Genomic DNA, 20,397 nt, shown 5'->3' with positions numbered 1-20,397 from the left:
TGTTCGTCTTGCTCAGCGGGAAAAGACAAGGGGAAGCGGCCTCTCGGCCCACCATCGCCCGCTGGATTAAAGAAGTTATTAGAGCAGCTTACGTGGAGGCCGGGAAGTCTCCGCCTCTGCAAGTCAAGGCTCATTCTACCAGAGCACAAGCGGCATCTTGGGCAGAATCCAGTATGCTGTCGCCTGCGGAAATATGTAAAGCGGCGACGTGGTCCTCCCTCCATACCTTCTCCAGGTTCTACCGTCTGGATGTCCAGGCCAGGGAGGACACAGCATTTGCGAGGGCGGTCCTACATGGTCCTCAGGCAGCCTCCCGCCCAGGCTGGGAGTAAAGCTTTTGTACATCCCATTTGTTCTGAGTCCATCTGGCTACACGCCAGGAAATGTTGAGATTACTTACCTGATAATCTCCTTTTCCTTAGTGTAGACAGATGGACTCAGCATCCCGCCCAGCTGCCTGTGTACGTGGGTTTCACCGATTCAAGGTAATAGTATACAGTCCCGAAAAGAGTGCAAGAAGCAATATAGGTCCAATACTTTCTAATCCAAAATGTATTTATTTTAATTTTTAAAAGTTCAAGGAGGCCACTCCAATTATCAAAACATATACAAGTGATAGACTGCTTCAGGGTCCCCCGACACGGACCCCGTGTTTCGCCCGAAGGCTGCGTCGGGAGGGACAGTCTGTGAAGTTAACGAAAGCTACAAAAGACAACAATACGTCAGTATTAAGAAAGGACCAATTTAAGGGTACAGAGTATATCTAAAAGCGCCGAAACACATACCTTAAAGACAGCTGAGGAATTCATACAGCTTAAACGGCAGGGAGGGCGGGCGGTCAGACTAAACACAGCGTTTTTAAAAGGGAGGTTTTGGCGCGGTTTTGAACCGCCAATCACAACGCTAAGCAGCTGGCCAATCAAACAGGAGCAACTCCGCATTAACGAAATGGATACAGAATTAAGTCACACTGGTTACAAAAAATACTGCCACTCAATTTCGTTGTTCAATCCTGCTGGATGCAGGCTATTAAGTGTAAATATCCATTTCTGCTCTCTACGGGTAAGGATTTCTGAAAAGTTCCCACCCCGGCTTGGTGGGAGAAGTGAATCAATTACAAGGAACTTTAAGTCATCCTCAGTGTGTCCTGCTTGTTGCCAATGAGAAACTACAGGGGCAGTGTCTCGGCCAGTACGGATATTTGACCGATGTTCAATGATACGAGTACGTATCTGTCTAGAAGTTTTACCCACGTACAGTTTTGGACAAGGACACAAGATCACATAGATTACTCCTCGTGAATGACAGATGGTGGAAAATTTTAGAGTAAATTTTTTATGTGTAATGGGATGTTCGAAGCTATTAGTAGAGATAACAAAGGGACACACTGAGCATTGTCCACAGGCTCCTCCACGGCGTTTTTCCTTTGTACTAATTCCTATTGAAAATGCCTCACACTAAAAGAAAGGGAAAGGTTCGGGGAGCACAGACCAGTTCCCCGATGCCAAGTCCTTCTCAGCCGAGGATCGAGGGCTTCCTGACGGGGGTATCCACGACGCCATTTGGGCCGGTCGCAGGGGGAATGCTGGAGGAGCATGCGTACTCCCCTCAGACCCTGGATGTCACACTCAGCCCTGGCGAGCCGTTACGGCCAACACCTCCTGCGCAGAGTGTTCTTTCCTTCCCGGACCTGACCCGAGGCGGGGTTTACTCTGAGGCCTCGGGCGGAGCACAGGTGATTACCCGGGGTGTAGTTGTGGATACTACTGCCCCGAGAAGTATAGAACCCGGCAGTACATTCGAGGTGATAACTGGAGAATTAGACACTATCCCTGAGGGGAATCCAGGAAAACAACAAACGGCAACTTCTGGAGTGCAGGAGGGACCTCGACAAGAAACCACAGAGGTTAGTGTTAATCTGGGACTGCCTGAGGATGTAACCCTTGGAAAGGTATGGCACGCCTTAAAAGCCATTGATTTTGCACTAAAGTCTATCGCACAGTCAAATTTTGAACTTAAAAATCAGATTACAGAGAACAAAGAAACTATTAAAAGTTTTGAAGGGAAACTGCAGAGCCACGAGGAACGCCTGCAAAAAATGGAAACATTGCAGAAAAACTTTATAATATCTGAAACGGCTATGGAGAGGAAAATAGAGAAACTTGAAAATAACTCAAAATTACTAAATCTGCGTGTACTAAACTTTCCAGTGATTAGAGTGATATCACCTATTGAGTTATTTAAAATATATTTAAAAGAAATACTAAAGCTTCCAGAGGCGGCTCTCCCAGTTTGTACAAAAGCTTACTACCTCCCAGGAGTGACAACACAGGCAGAGAGAGAAGAATTATCATCGTTGGATATATCCCAAGTATTGGAACTCTCGATAGAAACTGAAATAAAGGAAAGGAAATCAATGCTAATATCTTTTGCGTTCATATCTGAGCGCAATCATGTTTTGAAATTATTTTTGCGAAATAGACAAGCTCTATTTTATGGAGCAAAGATTTGGGTGTACCCTGATCTTACTAGATCAACACAGCTACGCAGGAAGGAATTCCTTGCCTTAAAAGAAAGGGTCACAAGCATGGGGGCCCGTTTTGTATTAAAATTTCCCTGTAAAGGCTGTGTCGGGTACCAAAGTAATAATTATATCTTCTTTGACCCCAAACAACTGTGAGATTTCTTGTTGGGACATCCTAATATTACTCCAGAAGTGTAATTGGCAAAGGGAAAAATAGGGGTACCTGCCTATCATTTTCCTAGTATTCTCTTATTGCAACTTATTTGCTCCTTTTGTTCTACTTGCCCCCAAATTTCCTATATTAAGGTACAATTTCCTTTGTTGCATATTATATGTTTCAAAATGTAGAAGGTGTGTAACCTTGTTGCCCTATTATGTTACCGTATTTTCTTTGTGTTTATTTCATATATTGTATGTGAAAAAATTGGAGAAATAAAAAAAAAAAAAAAAAAAAGAATAATTCTTTCTTGTGGAAGGTTTGCATGAAGCTATAAGCACTTGAGAAACATTTGTTGAAAGATTGAGTGGTTGTAAGACTAAGCTTTCAACATCCATGCTGTCAGGGATAGGGATTGAAGGTTGGGATGGCGCAAGCGACCCTGATCCTGAGTTATGAGATTGGGAGCTACTCCCAGGCGTATTGGATCCCTGACTGAAAGGTCTAGCAGTGTGGGAAACCATACTTGTCGAGGCCAGTATGGGGCTATGAGTATCATGGTCCCCTTGTCATGTTGTAGCTTCACTAGAGTTTTCGTTATAAGCGGTATTGGAGGATACGCGTATAGTAGGCCTGAGTTCCAAGGATGAGCAAAAGCGTCCTTGGCCGGCTGGTTCTTTTGTTTGTGTAGAGAACAGAAGTTGTCTACTTTGTGATTCAGATGCGATGCAAAGAGGTCTGTTGGTTGTCCCCAACGTTGGAATATCTTGGTCGCTACTGAGGGATCCAGGGACCACTCGTGTGGTTGGAACTGACGACTGAGTCGATCTGCTAGCACATTTTGAATCCCTGCTAGACAAGTGGCCTGTAGGAACATTGAGTGGTTCAGGGCCCAGCCCCAAATCTGTGCAGCTTCTTGACAAAGGAGATACGAGCCTGTACCTCCCTGTTTGTTGATGTACCACATGGCTACTGTATTGTCTGTTTGGATCAGAACAGTCTTGTGTGAAAGGCAGTCCTTGAACGCATGCAGCGCATAACGATTAGCTCGAAGTTCTAGAAAATTGATTTGATATGTGGCTTCGAGTTTTGTCCAAGTTCCTTGAGTTTGAAGAAAGTTTGTGAGCTCCCCAACCCAAGGTGGATGCATCTGTAGTTAATGTTATCTGAGGGACTGGTTTCTAGAAGGGTAGGCCCTTGCGTAAATTATCCTTGGCTGTCCACCATCGTAGTGATGAGCGTAGTTGGTGGGTTACTTGGATTGGATAGTGTAATGGCTGAATGGCTTGGATCCATTGTGATCGTAGAGTCCATTGGGTTACTCTCATGGCGAGTCATGCCATAGGAGTGACATGAACTGTGGAGGCCATGTGGCCTAGTAAGGTAAGAAACGGATGGGCTGTCACTTGTTGTTGTAAGGACATTGAGCGTGCCAACAGGGACAGTGTGTCTGCACGATCTTCTGGTAGAAAAGCCTGTGCAGTGTCTGTGTTTCATTCTGCTCCTATGAATTGGAGTACATGAGACTGAGTCATGTGGGATTTCTGATAATTGATGAGGAATCCCATTCTGTGAAGTATAGCTATTGTGCGATTCAGTGAAGTTATTGCTCCTTGCTGTGATTGACTTTTGATGAGCCAATCGTCGAGATAAGGAAAGACATGAACCCCTTGTTTGTGTAAGTGTGCTGCTATCACTGCCAGGCATTTGGTGAATACTCTGGGAGCTGAAGCCAGGCCGAATGGTAATACTCTGTATTGGAAATGCTGATGACCTGTATTGGAAATGCTGATGACCTCATCGCAGATACTTGCGATGAGGCGGGAATATAGGAATGTGCGTATAAGCATCTTGAAGATCCAGAGAACAAAGCCAATCTCCCTTGTGTAGAAGTGGAAGCATGGTGCCTAGAGAAACCATCCTGAACTTTTCTTTTTTTAAGAATTGGTTGAGATTTCTGAGATCTAGAATGGGATGTAGGCCTTTGGTTTTCTTTGGAATGAGGAAATACCGGGAATAGAATCCTCTGCCCTTCTGACTGTGTGGTACTTGTTCCACAGCTCTTGATTGCAGAAGAGCGGATAATTCTGTTTGTAATTGAAGTATGTGATTGTGATTGAGATGGGAATAATGTGGTGGAAACTCCTGAGGGAGTGACGTGAAGTCGAGGCGGTAGCCTTGATGTATTATCGAAAGGACCCAATGATCAGATGTTATTGATGTCCACTCCTTGTAGAAATGGGATATTCTTCCTCCAACTGGCAAGGTGGTTTGGGGATTGGAATATAGGCCTTGTTCTCTGAATTTTGTTTCAAAAACCTGAGGCAGGTCCTGTTTGAGGAGCTGGTTGGGGCCTTGCAGACCGCTGTTGTCTTTGTTGAGGTCTTTGTTGAGACCTTGGAGGCCTTGGTCTAGAAGTGGGAGGATAGTACCTTTTTGGTCTGTAGAAAGGACGTTTTGTCTCCCTACGTGGTGGTCTGCGACTTGTGTGCGTTGCAGGGTCATGAGGTAGCATGGAGAGTTGCTTTAGAGTCTCTGAGTGCTCTCGAAGCTGAGCCACGGTGTCCTGAACTTTGGTGCCAAACAGATTATCTCCCTGACAGGGAAGGTCAACCAGTTTGTCCTGGACTTCTGGCCTTAAATCAGAGGCCTTTAGCCAGGCCCACCTTCTGGCACTAATGCCTGATGCTGCTGTTCTTGAAGATGTTTCAAAAGCATCATAGGCGGCTCTGACCTCGTGCTTTCCTGCGTCTAAGCCTTTTTGAATAATGTTTTGTGCTGCCTCTTGGTGGTGTTGAGGCAGAGAAGGTACAAATTCTTCAATTTGTTTCCAGAGATTTCTCTGGTGTTGTCATGTAAAGTTGGTATGCTGAAATCTTTGAGTTTAGCATAGCTCCTTGATAGATTTTTCTACCCATTTGATCTAAAAACCTATTGTCCTTTCCTGGAGGGATTGAGGCATGGGTTCTGGTCCTGCGAGATTTCTTTTGTGCAGATTCAACTACAAGGGAATTGTGAAGAAGTTGAGTTTTCTCATACCCTGGTGCAGATTGTACGAGATAGGTAGAATCTACCCTTTTATTAACAGCAGGAGTTGTGCAGGGGTTTTCCCAAATCCTCTGCTGGAGTTGTAGTAGCACTTCATGGATAGGGATGGCCAGATTGTGCTTAGGGGGATCTACAAACTGTAGAATTTCCAAGGTCTGTTGCCTCTCATCTTTTTCAGCTTGTAGTTGAAAAGGTATAGACTCTGACATCTCCTGGATGAAGGAGGAAAATGAAAGGTCCTCTGGAGGTGACTGTTTCTTGGACTGAGGTGGAGAGGGGTCAGACATAAAGTCTTCTGATGAGGGCTCAGATGCGGTGTCAGACCAGGTATCAGAAGTTGGAGTTTGATATGGAGCAGGTGGAGGTTTTTGGGGTGGAGGTATCCCAGAAGGTCCCTGTAATGGGTCATGTGGGTCAGGTGAAGTTTCCTGTTCCTCCTCGTCTTGCCCTGGCATAATAGGCAAAGAAGCCAGAAGGTCTTGATATCTTTTTGTGAGAAGGCTGTGCAATGCTGCTTCAGAGCTAGTAGTTTCTGGAGCTGCAGTGGAAGGTTTTGGTAAAGAATGTTTGAATTTTCCCGATAACTTTTGCATGGAAGAGGTTTTCCTTTGCAAAGGAGGTATGGATGGTGCCATTGTATAAAGAGACATAGACTGTGTAGTAGATGGCATCGTCGATGTTAGAAAAGAAAACATTGAGATAGGAATCATCGATGTTATAGGCCGGGTTGGCATCGAGAAAGGTATAGGCACCAATGGTATTGATGGAATTAATGCCTGAACAGGCTCCGTCATCGATGTTGTCATCGGTATCGAGGTAAACATCAGCGGAATCGAAGGCATCGAAGATACCGCTGGCATCGACGGAACAGTCAGCATCGGCTGTGAAGCCGGTATCGATGAAACCTCTATCATCGGCGATCCCGCCGGCATCGACATGGGTGTCGGCATCGGCGATGGCGCCGGAATCTGTTGTTTTAAGGCGTCGGTGACAATTTGCTTGATCAACGTGGTCAAGTCAGGAATCGAAGTCGATGACTGTGCTAAGGTTGACGGTATGGATGCCAGAACCGAGGAAACGGAAGTCACCGTAGGTGAAGCCGCTTTATGCCTCTTAGCGATCGGTTCTTCCGATGGTGGAAGCGGGATAGAACAATGCCGTTTGCTTATGCTTTGGTCTCGGTTCAGATACCGACCTTGTCGATGAAGTAGAGGGTGTTGGTGAAGAGGCATCGCCGGAACCCTCTGGAAGTCGTTTTTTAAGAAGAATTTTCTTCGTAAGTCCCACCGGAGATGATTTTGTGGAAGTTGTCGGGGAAGGCCCCGATTGAATTTGAAAAGTCTGTGCCATTTTTTCTTGGCGGAGTTTTCTGCCTTTTGCAGTCATCTCCTGGCATTCTGGACAGGAAGCGATGTCATGCTGTCCTCCGAGGCACCGAACGCATTCTATATGAGGGTCCATTATGGACATCGTTCGGTTACAGGCTGGGCACTTTTTGAAGCCTGAGGCCATAATGAATCGACGGCCGTCGATGGAAAATGTGGAATTTTTATATCGGAAACGAATTTCCTTGTCACTGTCCGGTGACAATCACTGTGAGACCCCAAATGGGGCAAAAATGTGAAAGAAAATATTGACTTTGTTAGTCAAACTTGTGAGGAAAACCTCACAGGGCTCCTATGACCGCGATGTCGATGGCAGCGCGGAAAAACGAAGACTGAAGTGAGACCCCTGTGGCAGGGAATATCATGGCATGCCGGGCATGCTCAGTAGCCCCAGGCTGCCAGTCAAAAGCTTCTAGAAACTTTGACAGACGTTTTTCCCGCATTAGGGCTCAGTTAGTGACGTCACCCATATGTGAGGACTAGCATCCTGCTTGTCCTGGGATAAACATTGATGAGACCTTCAGGGACATAGCCAAGTCCCAAATCCAGTCTGGCAGCCCCAGTGCTGCCTTGGATCAGGAAGGTCTCCCAATTGGAGAACATCAACCTAGTATATAGCAGGAAGTGATCCTGTAGCAAGGACCTGCTCTCCAGGTGACGTATTGTCCTCTCGCACTGAGGACAAGTTTCCCAGGGCTACTGACCAGGAGGGAAGGGTTAGGCCGGCCATCATAGTGATTCAATTATTAAAAATGTAGATAGGGTGGCTGGTGGAGGTGAGGACCGCCTGGTAACTTGCCTGCCTGATGCAAAGGTGGCAGACCTCACACATCACCTAGATAGGATTATAGACAGTGCTGGGGAGGAGCCGGCTATCGTGGTACATATGGGCACTAACGACATAGGAAAATATGGGAGCGAGGTTCTGGAAGCCAAATTTAGGATTTTACGTAGAAAGCTGAAATCCAGAATCTCCAGGATGGCATTCTCTGAAATGCTTCCTGTTCCACATGCAGGGCCCCAGAGATAGGCAGAGCTCCAGAGTTTAAATGCGTGGATGAGACTCTGGAGACCAAAATAAAGGGAATGGAACAGCTCCCCTATGAGTAAGGGCTAAAGAGGTTAGGGCTGTTCAGCTTGGAGAAGAAATGGCTGAGGGGGGATATGATAGAGGTCTTTAAGATCATGAGAGGTCTTGAACAAGTAGATGTGAATCGGTTATTTACACTTTCGGATTATAGAAGGACATGGGGACATTCCATGAAGTTAGCAAGTAGCACATTTAAGACTAATCAGAGAAAATTCTTTTTCACTCAAATCACAATTAAGCTCTGGAATTTGTTGCCAGAGGATGTGGTTAGTGTAGTTAGTGTAGCTGAGTTAAAAAAAAAAAAAAAAAAAAGTTTGGATAAGTTCTTGGAGAAGAAATCCATTAACTGCTATTAATCAAGTTTACTTAGGTAATAGCCACTGCTATTAATTGCATCAGTAGCATGGGTTCTTCTTAGTGTTTGAGTAATTGCCAGGTTCTTGTGGCCTGGTTTGGCCTCTGTTGGAAACAGGATACTGGGCTTGATGGATCCTTGGTCTTGACCCGGCATGGCAATTTCTTATGTTCTTAAGAGGGAATTTGAAATGAAGTTGGCCAAGAGGCAAAAAATCATAATAAAAACTTTTTAAAATACATCTGAACCAGGAAGCCTGCGAGGGAGTCGGATGGGACCGTTAAATGTTCAAGGGGTTAAAGGGGCTCTTAAGGAAGATAAGGCCATCATGGAATGACTAAGTGAATTCTTTGCTTCCGTATTTATTAATGAAAATGGTTGGATGATACCAGTTCTATAGACTGTTTTCAAGGGTGGTAATCTGGATGAACTGAATCAAATCATGGTGAACCTGAAAGATGAAGTAGGCCAGATTGACAAACTAAAGAATAGCAAATCACTTGGACTGGATTGTTTACACCCCAGGATTCTGAAAACTCATAAATGAAATTTCAGCTCTATTAGTAAAAACTTGTAATCTATCATTAAAATTGTCCATTGTACCTAAAGACTGGAGGGTGGCCAATTTAACACCAATATTTAAAAAGGACTCCAGGGGTGATCTAGGAAACTATAGACCAGTGAGCCTGACTTCAGTGCCAGGAAAAATAGAATAAAGTATTCTAAAGAACAAAATCACTGAGCTCTTTGTGTCTTTCAATACCAATAGGCTGGGGGTGGCAGTGGGTAAACAGACTGTTTTCAACTGGCTGGCGGATTGCATTGCCTTCTGCTATGCGCAAGCAGCCTTCAGCTGACAGGCCGAATCAAAGCTCACTCTGTGTGGGCCATGGCAATGTTGGTGGCTCATCTGCGAGTGGTCCCCATCGTTGAAATTTGTCGTACAGCATTGTGGAGTTCCCTTCACACATTTGCAGCCCATTACTGCTTAGACAAAGAATGTCGACGGGACAGTGCTTTTGGCCAGTCTGTTCTTCGCAATCTCTTCCATGCCTGAAACCCCTCTTCTAGCCTAGCACTCCTGTTTGGAACCAGGCAGTCCCCAGCTAACCATCAGCACTTCAGTTCTTGTTGTGCCCGTTGGCACTTTCTTCAGTGACTGGTCTCTCTTGCTACTGAGGGACAGCCTGGAGCTTGGTATTGACCCACATGTGAGGACTACCATCCTGCTAGTTCTAGGAGAAAGCACAATTGCTTACCTGTAACAGTGTTCTGCTAGGATAGTTTTTTATTTTTTCGCTCGTATTTTTATCTGTTACGAGACTAAAGGGGGCACCTCGCGTGGATGCACGGATAGTGGCATGCTGGGCATGCTCAGTGTGCTGGTCAAAGTTTCTAGAAACTGACAAAGGTTTCCTGTATCGGGCTCCATCGGATGATGTCACCCACATGTGAGGCCTAACATCCTGCTGTCCTAGGAGAACACCTGTTACAGATAAGCAACTGCACTTTATCTTAATTTCATCAGGTTTCCAAGATGCCTATTATGTCTGTCTTCCTTTAGCACTATATGTTCTAACTCTCCAGTCTTATTTTCCAGACTATTTACATACAGAAATTTTAAAGTAATTGTATTTCTATTTCTATTTTTATATGCATCACAAATTGCTTATCAGATGATACCAGGCAGTTTCATTTTTTATCTGCATGCTCTATATTTGGATACATTTGGGATTTTTCAGCTTTTACAACCACCTCTGTATATAGATATTCTAACTTACTGGTTTGCCAATATCCTTTGAAGCCTCCCTCCGAATGATACACTGCTGAGCGACTGTCTGCTTTCCCCCATGTTCTAGTTCAAAAGCTGCTCTGTCTCCTTTTTAAAAGGTAGTGCCAGCAGCCTGGTTCTCTTCTGGTTAAGGTGGAGCCCATCCCATTGGAATAGGTTCCCCATTTCTCTAGAATGATCTCCAGTTCCTAACAAACCTAAAACTCTCTTCCCTGCACCATCGACTCATAACTCATTTAGAGTCTGGAGCTCGGCCTGCCTCTGGTATCCTGTGCGTGGAACGGGGAGCATTTCTGAGAATGCAGCCCTGATCAATCTTGATTTCAATTTCCTATCTAAATTTAGCGTCCAGAACATTCCTCCTTTCCTTCCTATGCCATTGTTAACATGTACCACAATGGGGGCTCTTCCCCAGCACACTAAAATCTTATCTAGGTGATGCATGAGGGCTGCTATCTATGCATCAAGCAGGCAAGTTACCAAGTGATCCTCAGACCAACTGGCCATCTAGTTACCTACTTTCCTAATGATCAGATTGCCCACTACAATGGCCATCCTAACTCTTCCCTACTGAGACCACTGGAGAGACATCCTCAGTTTGAGAGAATAAAGCATTATCTAGAAGGCAGGTGCTAGCTACAGGATCACTTCCTGCCACACTAAAGTGATGGTCTCCTGCCAGATGACCTTGCTTCTCCAAAGCAGCACAAGGGCTGCCAGACTGGAGTTGGGACAGATCTGCTATGTCTCTGAAGGTTGTCTCTATATACCTCTCTGCCTCATCTCTTTAAAGTCTGCTACTCTAGCCTTTCATTCTTTGAGAGCTCTTTGCTTGGGTGCACACATACAGCTTCTCACCAATAGGTGCAAAAGACTGGATAACCCCCATCTCACTGTTGGGCTACTGTCTGCATCTTAATTTGTTGAGTTAATAAAGTTTTAAAAGCTGATTAAGGAGTCTGTATGTCTCAGTTTAAGGGTTGTTAAATGTGATTAAGGTTTTTAAATGTATTTATTAGGTATCTTTTAAATTCTGTGGTTTTTTAAATTTAAGAACTAGATGATTAATATTAGTGAATGAGCAGCAACAGGACTAAAATTTGTCAATCACTAAAATCAGGGTTAATTGAATGTTTTATGAGTAATTTATTTTGAAGATGTTCTTCCTAGTGGGGGTGATAGTTTATATATATCAAAAAATGAGACTGGAGTGTGTGGAAGATGAGGAGGGTGGGAATCAAACTAGCTTCCCATGATCAAGCATTCTCACCTTCTCAGATCAACTAAGTGACCTTTGCAAACTCACAATATTATTTATTTATTTATTTATTTATTTATTTATTTAATAACTTTTATATACCGGCATTAGATAGGCACATCATGCCGGTTTACATATTAACAAAAGCGAGGAAACTACATTATAGCAGGGAGTGGGAGGGGATATAACAAACTGAGAAAGGCAAGAAATACAGAGTTGTGAACTAGTTAAATAAGTCAAAAATCAACAACAAGTGCAATAAATGCAACAACGGCAACTGGTAAAAACTTAACTCTAACCGAAGAGGCATAATCTTTATAAAGTGCGATGGGTAGATCGGGATACAATGGCGGAATTGGGTTCACAGGGGAGGAAGGATTAGTCAGGGTAGGCTTGATGGAATAGCCAGGTCTTCAATTTAGATCTAAACTTGATTGGGCAGGGTTCTAATCGGAGTGTCATGGGCATGGAGTTCCAGCGTGTGGGGCCTGCTATAGAAAGGGCTCTTTCCCTAGTGGAGGAGAGGTGTGCAATTTTTAGCGAGGGAACTTGCAGAGTTCCTTTGTGAACTGTCCTGGTGGGGCGGGTCTGAGTGACAGGGCTAAATGGTATGTCCAGCCAAAGGGAATTGTGAGAGAAAATGGATTTGTGTATGATGGTGAGTGTTTTGTGGAGTATTCGGAATGGGATAGGTAGCCAATGAAGGCTTTTCAGGATCGGGGTGATGTGATCTGTTTTACGGGTGTTAGTGATGATTCTGGCGGTTGCGTTTTGCAACATTTGGAGTGGTTTGATTGTAGCGTGTGGGAGGCCAAGGAGTAGAGAATTACAGTAATCAAGTTTAGAGAGGAGGGAAGTTTGGATGACAGTGCGAAAGTCTTGAGAGTGTAGCAGTGGCTTAAGTTTTTTTAGAACGTTTAGTTTATAGAAACCGTCCTTGAGGATGGAGCTTACATATTTTTTCATGTTTAGTTGCTCATCCAGGAGGACTCCGAGATCTCTTACAAAGGGTTGGTTTATAAAGGGTTTACAAGTAGGGTTATGAAGTGAATGAGGTTTAGAGTGCGGCGAGATGAGTAATAGCTCCGTTTTGTTGGTATTGAGAGCGAGGTGGAGGTTCGTTAGAAGAGAGTTAATTGGAGTGAGGCAGGTTTCCCAGTGCTTCAATGCATCGGATAAGGAGTTGTGGATAGGGATAATGATTTGGATATCGTCAGCATATAGATAGAAGTTAAGTTTGAGTTCAGTTAAGAGGAGGCATAGAGGGGTAAGGTAAATATTAAAAAGGGTGGAGGAGAGGGAAGAGCCTTGTGGGACACCCCGTTGTAAGGGGAGGGAGGTAGAGATAGCATTGCCTATTTTGACTGAGAAAGTTCTGTTTGATAGGAAAGATTTGAGCCATGCTAAGGCCAGGCCCGAGATACCGATGCTTTCTAGGCGGGCGAGTAGATGATTGTGGCATATAGTATCAAAGGCGGCAGATATATCCAGGAGGGCAAGAAGGTAGCTAGCGCCCTTGTCCATTCCTATAAGAAGGTGGTCGGTAAGTGTAAGCAGGAGGGTTTCAGTATTAAGATGTTTACGGAAGCCAAATTGTGCGGCATGGAGAATATTATGGTTTTCTAAGTAGTCCGTGAGTTGTGAGTTAACTACTCTTTCTATTATCTTAGCAATGAAAGGAAGGTTGGATATCGGACGGAAGTTCGCAGGGTCTTTGGGGTCAAGAGAGGGCTTCTTTAGGAGGGGTTTGACCACTGCTTGTTTAAGTGAGTCTGGGACAGAGCCATAAGATAGTGAGCAGTTGACGATGCCAGCTATTGCTCTGGAAATGGTGTTAGGGATTGCAAGGAGCGCTTTGGGGGGAATGGTGTCACTTGGGTGTGAGGCAGGTTTGAGTTTTTTGAGAATAGATTCTATTTCTTTGGCAGAAGTGAGGTCAAAAGCCGATAGGACAGTGGTGGAGGGAGTAGGACTCAGAGAGGTAAGGTGGGTTGAGTCAGGGAATCTGGAGCTGATATTAATCTTATGTAATCCCTGTGCTGGTTGAAACCGAAGGCCATAGCGCAAATTGCAGTTTAAGTTGGTAAACTTCTCCTCATGAAGAGGGGACCAAAATGGCTGCCGCACAATGAACGTGTAGGCATCTCGGCTCCGTGGGAATCTGATATAGCTTGTTTTCTTTTGTTAAATTTCCTCTTTGTTAAACAATACCGCATTCGAAAAGAAAGGCTAAAATTAGAGACAATCTTACTTCAACTCCGAATATTTCTTCAAGACAACCACGGATTGAGTTATCCTTTGAGATCCATGCACCAGGAGCCGGAAGGAGGAGCCTCAGGCTCTGTTATAGCAGCCGCTGGATGCTGTGACAGAGGAAACATCCCTCAGTCCTGGCGTGCCAACAACTCCTACCCCGCCATATGGACCCCTGGAAGGAGAGGGGAGAGAACAACTATTGAAAGCATCGATGAGACAAACAACCCCAAGGACCTCATTAGCCCTGAGAAGTGATGGTGGATTGCCATGTACTTTGGAGAGCCCAATTTCTCAGGGCTCCAAGGGTTTGAGCGAGGAGGAACGGCATCTGGAACACTGGGGGGAGACGTCCCTTGGAGGTAGGAGCTAAAGAATCTGAAGTGCAAGTAATCTTTAATACTCCTTTGGAAATGCCCGTAAAGATTACTCTTGAGGAAATTTGGAAGTTATTAATTACAATGAATACAGCTATAAATGATTTGTCTATCACTGTGAAGGAAAATATGAATAAAGTCTAGAGAATGGAAAATAAGATTTTGGCAGTAGAAACAACGGTAAAAGAAATAGACAGATTAAAAATGTTAAAGAAGTGCAATGTAATTTGGTAAAATCAGAAAATATAACATCAAAAAGAATGGAGTATATTGAAAATTAATTAAGATAATCTAATTTGAGATTTCTTAATTTCCCGAAGACCAGGTGGATGACTCCTAAAGATTTGCTTAAAAGTTACTCAATTAACATTTTAGGACTCTGAATTGTCTATTCCAGCGATTTCTAAAATACTCTACTTACCCTCTAAAGAGGAAGAGAGAGGAAAACAGGATCAGGCTATTATATCTCCCGATAATTTAACAGACATATTAGAAAAATCTTTTGAGACAAAGACAGAAACCAGGGCAACTTTGTTGGTGTCCTTTACATTGATATCGGATAGAGATGCTATACTTCGACTATATTTTCGTAACCAGAACCAGCAATTTTATGGCCAACAAAGTATTTTCTTATATCACGTAGATAATGCAAGAAAAAAGAAAACTTTTGCTGACGATGAAGAGGGAAGTAATTTCAAGAGGAGCTAAATTCTATTTAAGATTCCCATGTAGATGTATCATGGTATTTCAAAATGCCAGATATATTTTTGTGGAGCCAGAGCAATTACGGGTGTATTTAGACTCTCACTCCTAATATAACTCTGAGGGGGTTGGCAAATTAAACGAAGGTACATGATTCACTGTGCTTAATTAATATTATGATAAAGATTCTTTGAATCTGCTCTAATACTCTTGTTCTCCCACCATTCTTATAATATTCAGATAAATATAGTTAATTCTTTGTATGATGTATAATTAGAATGATTTTTTTTCTGTATTTTCTGAGAACATTGTTTCAATGTTTGTTTAAATTTTAATAAAAATAAAATTTAAAAAAAAAGTTGGTAAATTTCCCTTCATTTGTCATAATCTTCATGGGTTCTCAGAATGGGGTGAAAAATAACTTTCAAGATCCTTTGCCTTGTAAACACTTAATTCCCATTTTACAGTTCTTGTATACAGCACAGATGAGTATTCTAATCACTTTGCAGTACAAAGTATAGTGGAAGCTGACATTTGTTTCCAACTTTACCCTTACTGGGATGCTGTGAAATGATGAAACTATTCTTTACAGCAGTTTAGTTTATATACTTTATGGTACAAATGCTTTATATAAATTTGTGACTTCTCAATCTTGCTTAAGTTTAAGATATAAAAGCCAATTTATTCAGTCTTTAATATGATGTTTCTCCTATCCCATTGGCATAGGGCAAATTAGTGCTTTACTCCCAATGTTCTTGAAGTATTAAAAGGCAAAATTCATTTTACACATTCACTTACCGCCTATATATCTATATAGTTTCCTCAAAGTACCTGAATGGCACCAAGCATACTCCTGTTCTCCCTTACAGTATCATTTTCTCCAAATCTTTAGTAAATATTCATGGGCCCTGTTGGGGTCCATCCCAACTCTTCCTACATTGAATGGCTGTAAGTCATCCCTCCTCTAGATACTGATGATCCTCCAGGTTCCTTCAGATTGAAGCAACCTCTACCCTTTAAGATTCAGAAACTTAAAAGTTGAATAGATAGGGAGGGTGAAATAAAATTCCCAAATCTAAAGTAACTGAAAATCCCCATGAAGGGTCAACAACTTAAATCAATTAGAAAAACAGGGAACAGCCCTAAACATGCTGCCCCTAAGAAGGGAAACGGAAAACACCACACCGTAAGATGGTGGCCTTTCTTTATATACAAGAGGAACTTACCAGATTCTGTCTTCCACATGGGGGAGCTCTACACCCACACTATTATCTTCATGTTTCCTCCCAAAACAAAAACTGGTTTAATCCTACACTGTCTTCTGGTAGGGATCCAAGCGATCTCTACACTTATAACTAGTAAACAATATAAATAGCCAGTAATAGTTTAACGCTCCAAAAATCTTTTGTCTCAAGATTTAAACACTTATTCCTAACAAGTCCAAATTTAGCACCCGCAGATGAAGGCTCTGCTTTCAATACTCCCTTTGGACTGATGTTTACTCTGTTTTAACTTTTTTTCTATATATTTGCTTAAGACAATTACTTCAAACAAAAATGCTTCAAAATAATCTCCTGTACATGATTTGGTATGTATTGTGCATGTAAGTTTACAGTTAATCAGTTTGCTTTATTATTTATTTTCCGCTATTAGTATAAACAATCATGGTTTACAATTATAAAATGAATTTTAAAAAATCACACTATCATAACACAAAATAAAGTTTGAAATACAATTGTATAATAAATTGAGAAAAGTTAAAGCAGATAAGTGTGAAATAAATTAAAATAAGGTAAAATAAAATAGGTCTCAGTCATTTTCACTTGCATTGATGTTATATAACCATTGAATTCTCCTATGCTTGCTTGAATAGCCACGTTTTAAGATCTTTTTTTTTTTAAAGGCTGCAAAATCTCTTTATAATCTTAATTCACTCGGCAAAGAATTCCATAATTTTGGGCCTGCTACAGATAATGTTCTGTCACTAACCTCGCTCAAATATGCAGATTTAATTGAAGGAATGTTTATTAAACCTTTGTTAGATGATCTCAGATTTCGTTGTGGAATATAAAGATGGAGGGAGGCATTTAACCATTCGATGTCTTTATTACTAGTTTTAGGTGGCAAACACAGAATTTTAAACTGTATTTGAAATTTTACAGGTAGCCAGGATAACGAAATGTTGGAATAATATGGTCAAATTTACTACCCACCCAACAATACTCTAGCAATGGCATTTTGCAATAGTTGTAACAGTCTGATAGAGCTGAGGTAGTCCAAATAGTAATGAGTTACAATATTCCAAACTAGAGAAGATCATGGTTTGAAGAACAGTATGAAAATTGTCACGCTGGAGTAAAGGTTTTAATTATTTAAGGATTTGAAGCTTATTGTAACCCTATTTGATTTTGGCACTGATAATTTTCTTCATGATCAGTTCCCCATCAATAATCACTCCTCCTAGACTACAGGCATGGGCTGTCAGCTCAATATTAATATTGTTAGTCCTTAAATAAATCAGGGTGTTAAGATGTAATTTACAATTCAGTGGTATTTCTGTTTTCTGATTATTTAGGACTAATTTTATTGGTGTTAAGACTTTCTGAATCGTAGAAAGATATAGATTAACAAGCTTCAAACCCTTTTCTATAGAGTCTTCAATGGGTACTAAGAGCTACATGTCATCTGCATACATGTAATAGTTAATGCCCAGCCCGGTGAGTGGTTTACATAAAAGTAACATGTATATGTTAAAAAAAAAAAAAAAAAAACGGTAGCTGATAAGGGCAGTTCTTGTGGGATGCCTGTTTCCATGTTTATTGCATCTGAAATGGAATCCCCCATTTTAACTGGATAGGTTTGATCTTTTAAGTAAGAAGTGAACCATTTTAGGGTTTTACTCTCAAGACCAATTTCAGCTAGTCTATTGAGTAAGACAGTGTCAATTAATAAATAGAATTGTCCCAAATCAAAACCTCTTATGACAGTGTCTGTCAGCAATAAAAACAAGGTCTCAGTGCTAACATTTTTTCTGAAGCCAGATTGTGCTGGGAAGAGAATATGATTCTCTTCAAGATAGTCTAATTGTGCCTGTACTACTTTACCAAATGGGGAAATGTTTGATTTTGTTTTCGCTGAAGTTCCAAGTAATAACGTGAATTGCTTGTTCTGCTGAAATTTTAAATTTATGTAACTTTAATCTGATAACTGCTTATGTTTTGTCAATGTGAAATTGACATAAAACATCTAACAGCCATAATTTTTTTAAATCTAGAAGGAAAGGCGTACAGTTAAAGTAAATTTTGTTGTCATTTCAGAGAACCCAGTTGATATAGAGGAGGGATGCCGGTTGAAGTGGCTCATTCCTTCAGGATACAGTGAAAATTGTACATATTGTATGCTTATGGTTTTCTATATTCATGTTTATGTATTCCTAATTTGAATGCAGGTTCATCCAAAAATATACTGGCTTAAAACTAAAAGTGAAATGTTTCCATATCTTGATACTTTAAACTTGTTTTTGAAAACCTGAAACTTATGATTTATTTTTTAGGTATTTTTTTCCACAACAGGCAGAAACTTTTAAGATTTGTTTCACTTTAGTTTTAATTTAGATATTTCAACTTTGTTTTTTTAAGATGACATGAGACTGCACATACTTGTTTTTGTTTTTCGGACTGAGAAAGTCATGTTGTAAAATATGTTAGTGAAGATCTCATGGAAATTACTTTAATTTGTCTGTTATACCAAAATATATTTTTTTAAAGTTATAGGTTTTGTTTTTAGTTTATTTCTTCTGGGAATTTATTAGTGTTCGTTAAAACAAAAATTGGAGGAAAAACAGCAGGAAAAAGATTCATTTTTCCCCTTTTTTTTCGCTATAATAAATGCTGATAAATTCCTGGGTAAAATAAAAACTGAAAACAATGTTCCCATTATATAGATGAGAAAATACCAGTATATTTTGCAGCTGCATTCAAAACAGTAGGAATAAAAATGTTAAAGTATATTTTCATACTATTACATTTGACCTGGTACATGCATATTGCTTACATAAAAACTGAAATGTAAGTTTTAGTGATTTCTGAAGTACTTTATTTCAAACTTATAAATAAATAAAATTCTTAACATATTTTCTAGCCCCTTGGTTTCATTGTACCTTTCCTGATCAGCATGTGTAATGCAGTGATTATTGCAACATCTTACAAGAACATTAAATCTTATATACATTTTATAATACAATTGTTTAGTCATTTTTTATACAAAGCCACCAAACAAGCGTATATAAATGTAAAAGAGACCTTCATATAGTTGAGTTTTATATCACAAAAGTAAAGTGACATTGCACACAATAGCTTAACTGTTACTGAACACTGTGAAATAGCTCTAAAATGTAATCAACGGTCTCATTACAATTTTTTTTTTAAGTGCTTCTTTTTCATATTACCTCCTGCAAGTTTGGATCGCACCAGCTATAAGGCACCATTTTTAAAGTATACCACAAGGAATGATCTAGCCAATCATCAAACAGCCTCCACATAGACCATCCAAAAAACCAAAATCAGATTAATGTAAACCAATCGTCTCATTCATACCATGCAGGTATATCAAATGCAGTAAAAAAAAAAAAAAATCCAGTGCGGATTGTCTCCTCCCTGTTTAGCTTGAACAATCAAGTCAATAATACTCCATAAAAGGACTTCAAAAAAGTGATTATGCGGTGCTTAACAATCAGTGCCTGTTTCTTCTGAGTTTTTAAGCAGCTTTGATGTTTACACAGTCGAACCTTAACTGGAATCACTTTATAGAACAGTTGTTGACCATTTCAAATAGTAAAATAAGGGGACAGTCCATGAAACTAACAATCAACAGATTTAAATTGCAGAAAGTTGCTTGTGCACTGAGTGAAAAAGAATCTGTGGAATCTGCTGTCGGAGGATATGGAAGAAAAGTCCATAAAACATTACTAGTCAGGTAGACTAAAGAATGCTATTGGTACTCCAGGGAGTGAGTAACAAGAAATAGATTAACATTGTGAGATCTGCTGGGTATTTGTGACCTGGACTGGCCACTTTCAGTGATGCTGGGCTTGATGGACTTTGGTCTGACCCAGCATGCATTTCTTATGTACATGATTCTGCTCCAGTGCCTCTGCCTGTTAGCTAGCCTAAAGGGGGGAAGGGAACACTCAGTGAGTAAGCATATGAGCAGCAGCCAATGTGTATCTGTCTGAGAGAGTGACATGTGAGTTATCTCCTCCTTGCCCTGACTCCACTGAATTGTTAATATTTGTATGTGTCAACCTATGCTAACTAAGGCACTATCAAAAATTAGTTCTGGCTATGCCACATTTCATCAGTGGAAACAGTTGCATGGGGACACCAAATAAGTAAGTACTGCTGAATCTCCAATGTGTTCCATGAGCCTGAAGAGCCTCTGCTGCTGTGCCTCAAATC

General features: G+C 41.2%; 1 protein-coding gene across 1 annotated transcript in view; it reads left to right on the top strand.

The window, feature by feature from the left end:
* Nucleotides 1-19,080, top strand: part of DDX43 (DEAD-box helicase 43) — a 487,172-nt gene extending 468,092 nt beyond the window's left edge. The window contains exon 17 of the mRNA XM_029595625.1: nt 18,259-19,080. The gene's annotated coding sequence lies outside the window, so the exon portion shown is untranslated. The remainder of the gene's footprint in view (nt 1-18,258) is intronic.
* The last annotated feature ends 1,317 nt before the right edge of the window (nt 19,081-20,397 follow it).

The sequence above is a fragment of the Rhinatrema bivittatum genome, chromosome 3, assembly GCF_901001135.1.
Source record: "Rhinatrema bivittatum chromosome 3, aRhiBiv1.1, whole genome shotgun sequence".
In the NCBI taxonomy this organism is placed as follows: Eukaryota; Metazoa; Chordata; class Amphibia; order Gymnophiona; family Rhinatrematidae; genus Rhinatrema; species Rhinatrema bivittatum.
The sequence above is the reverse complement of the archived record's forward strand: the minus strand, read 5'-3'. Positions and strand labels throughout refer to the sequence as shown.